The following is a 4,271-nucleotide window of genomic DNA, read 5'->3' on the forward strand; positions in this document are numbered from 1 at the left end:
AATTCCCTTTTGTTTTGATTATATGTTTTGGTTGTTTTGGTGGCATGTCAAAAACTTAAACTTGCTGATATGTCTATCATAAGAATGAAAAATATGTAAACCCAACAAGACCACAATCATTCAAAAGTTGAGTAACCATTGACCTCAGCCCTGCTACAAACTACAATATATATCTCACATGAAAAGAAGTCACTTGAAAAACAACAGATTTTTTAAATCTCATGTTCTTTTTTTCAAGGAAAAAAAATTTGTGAACCTAAGCTGGAACAACAGGATCCTATGTTCACGGTGGGTCTGTATGAAATTTAGATTCCTTGTACTGAAAATGCAACAACAAAACCATCACTAAAATTCTGAGAAACTATAATAAGTCACCTCAGTGGTTGAAAACTTGCCAACTTTTGGTTCATTTTCTTAAGAAAATTTAACTTTGTAGTTTAACCAGTTTGACAAACATTTTTTTATCTTTAGATTTTGCCTGAGGAATAACCTTTAGTTGCATGGGTAATCTCAGGTCACTATATGTATATTTGGGCCTCGAGCACCAAACGACACTCAAAACAAAAAGAATCAAGCAAACACATTTACAATACCAGTACTTAATAAATCAGGAATATTTTAGGTTTTACAATAGGTACTTATTTGGGTTCAGGACAAGACTTTTACTAGACCATATTTACACTCAATTCTTCTTTGATCTAGACAAGGTCTTGCAGTTAAATGCTTTAGTGGAGTTTTACTTTTCAACAGTGGTCGAGTTGTACAAAAAAAAAGGGGGATTTTGACATGAATGTGGGGTCTGGGCGTTGGCGGTGTCTTGTCTGTTGTGTGGCGGTGTTTATATTCCTGTTGGGCCCTCAGAAGAATCCAGCCTTGGAGGATTTTGAGGAGCTAAAAAAAGTGTTGGATTTTCTTTTAGGAGAAACCTGTGCCATTTAACTTGGTTCTCCATTTGGTTCTGCAAGATCTTGCTGGCTTTTTTTATCTGGAGCAACACATTGTACCACACAATGATACTTACCACAAAAGGCCACCTCAGCATCCCATGGCAGATGCTTACAGCTGTTGAAACAACCTCTGCTTCCCTTTTCTCTATGACATATTTCTTTAGAGCAGTCATTGCCACCACAATTTCAGGAACCTGGTAGCGGACAGCTTAGATAGCTTCAATCCTGGACTCCCACCTGGTTGTTGACAATACCTTCAGCGTAAAGTTCTTGACATGCTCTGTGAGAATGGACCAGTGGTGAACTGAACAGCTAAACAGAGTGTAGAGTCGCTGTAGCAGGCCAAAGAAGCTGATGGATGTCACAGATGGCTTGGAAGCATCACCAAACACAAGCTTTAAAGTGGGACTTTCGCAAAGAACACATAAAGCCTTGCTGTTTAGTTCTAATACTCTTTTTTTTGGACGTTCAACTTTTACCTGGGATGTTACTGCCGTTGTCGTGATACTGGCCATGACAGTTGGAGAGGTCTAAGCCTAGTGTTTCATAGGGCCCTAAAAATGGCTCATATAAGCCTCTTCCTGATGTGTCAAGTTCCTGAAGAAAACCAACAAAGTGCTCATGAATGAAAATACCTTTTTAGGTTTCACAATTCACAATCCGTAGCACCACTTACAGCTGCTCATTGTGACTGAGGTCTGGAATGTAGTGAATGATAACATCAAAATATTTGGTAATATATTTCTCCACAATTGAATCAATTGTGCACTTTGTCACNTGACATATTTCTTTAGAGCAGTCATTGCCACCACAATTTCAGGAACCTGGTAGCGGACAGCTTAGATAGCTTCAATCCTGGACTCCCACCTGGTTGTTGACAATACCTTCAGTGTAAAGTTCTTGACATGCTCTGTGAGAATGGACCAGTGGTGAACTGAACAGCTAAACAGAGTGTAGAGTCGCTGTAGCAGGCCAAAGAAGCTGATGGATGTCACAGATGGCTTGGAAGCATCACCAAACACAAGCTTTAAAGTGGGACTTTCGCAAAGAACACATAAAGCCTTGCTGTTTAGTTCTAATACTCTTTTTTTTGGACGTTCAACTTTTACCTGGGATGTTACTGCCGTTGTCGTGATACTGGCCATGACAGTTGGAGAGGTCTAAGCCTAGTGTTTCATAGGGCCCTAAAAATGGCTCATATAAGCCTCTTCCTGATGTGTCAAGTTCCTGAAGAAAACCAACAAAGTGCTCATGAATGAAAATACCTTTTTAGGTTTCACAATTCACAATCCGTAGCACCACTTACAGCTGCTCATTGTGACTGAGGTCTGGAATGTAGTGAATGATAACATCAAAATATTTGGTAATATATTTCTCCACAATTGAATCAATTGTGCACTTTGTCACAAGAGAGATGAGATAATTTTGAATTTGTTTGCTAAAGTAATTATCACTTTACTCTTTGGCCTGACTTCTCCTCAGATGCTCTCTCATAATGGGCAAATTGAGCCATGAGTTGAACCAAGAAAATTTCCAGATCGTACTCTGTGTTTTCATCCCCCATCTGCGGACTTCAACGATGTGTGCAAGCCTCTGCTGTCGTACTAATGATTATTGTCCTACTTATGATGCCTGTAACATCATAAATGACCCTTCACCCTCCACCATGGACTGTTCTCCCTGTTGCCCTCTGGGAAGAGACTTCAAAGCATCATGCAGGTCCAGCAGATTTCAGTACAGCTTCTTCCCCACTGCCATCAGACAGCTGAATGTTGTGTAAAATGGGTTATTTTATTTATTAAAAACATGAATGTTAGAACTGTAAATATACATATATTTATATCACTAATTTCATGTATTTATTAATGTTTTGCAAGGCTGTACTTTAAAAAATGAAATTGTCTAGAGCTATTTTAAATGAAATTTCTTTTTGTTTACATTCGTATATACAAAATGACAAAATAAATCCTTCTAAGTCTAAGTCTACTCATCCCTGGAGACTTCAATCGAGCCTCCCTTCATTGCACTCTCCCCATGCTCACCCAGTACGTCACGTGCAGAACAAGCAACAATAAAACTCTGGACCTTTTGTTTTTCAAACATTAAGGACGCCTACACCACTAGGACACTCGGATCATATTGTCTACCTGCTCCCCCATTACATACCAGTGGTGAGAAGGACAATAGTGCAGAAGAGGTCAGTGAAAGTTTGGTCAGATAAGGCCACTGAGAAACTGAGCGATTGTTTCAAGACCGTAGGCTGGAGCATGTTCCAAAGCTCTTATGTTGATGACATCAACTACCTGAATGAATGTATCACTGACTACATGACCTTCTGCATAGAGAGCACTGTGCCCACATTACAGCTACAGAGCTTTCTAAACAACGACCCAGAGGTGACCCCTGAGCTGAAAGTCCTCCTGAACCCGAAAAACAACAGCTTTCAACTCAAGGGACAGAAAAGAGCAGCATAGAATTCAGCTAGAGTTCGAATGGAGGGTCAGGGCGGCAAAGAAGGACTATGGGAGGAAGATAGATGAACAGTTGGTGCAGAACAAGAGATGTGTGGAGAGGTCTCAAGAACATCTCCGGCTTTGGGCAGAGGACCAGCAGCGCTGTAGACAGTGACATCAAGTTTGCTGATGAGTTAAACAGGTTTTTCACCCGGTTTGACTCCCCTGTCACTGCCCACCCTCCTTTCCTCAACATTCCACACATCTCCAACGCCCAACCCACCAGAGACCTACCCTGCCCCCACCTCCACTCTCACCAACCCCCGACCTATCCACACCTTCTGTCCTGCCTCCCTCCCCCCTCACAGTCACTTTGATGCAGGTGAGAGGTCAGCTGATGAGTGGGAAACAGAGGAAAGTCTCAGGACCAGACGGCATCGCCCCAATGCAGTTGAGGACTTGTACAGATGAGCTCTGTGAGCTTCTCAGCTACATCTATAACTGCGGGTGGTCCCCACTCTGTGGAAGAACTGTGTTGTACTGGTTCCCACAACACCGCACGTGAGGGAACCAGTCCACTTTAGACCAGTCACCCTGACCTCCCATCTGCTAGGATGAGGTGTGCCTCATCCTAGCACACCTATGCACCGTGGTGTGCCCCACCCTGGACCCACAGCAGTTTATTTACTGGGCCAACATCAGAGTGAGGATGCCATCATTTACCTGCTGCAGCGGGTGCTGATCCACCTGGCGACCACTGGGAGTGCTGTGAGAGCCTTTTCCAGCACTTTCAACACCATCAGACCAGAGCTGCTGAGGAGGAAGCTGGAGAATAAATATCTTGCTGCCTGGACTACCTCACTGAAATCCC

This window comes from Cyprinodon variegatus, unplaced genomic scaffold (assembly GCF_000732505.1).
Source record: "Cyprinodon variegatus isolate N-32 unplaced genomic scaffold, C_variegatus-1.0 Scaffold438, whole genome shotgun sequence".
Taxonomy (NCBI): domain Eukaryota; kingdom Metazoa; phylum Chordata; class Actinopteri; order Cyprinodontiformes; family Cyprinodontidae; genus Cyprinodon; species Cyprinodon variegatus.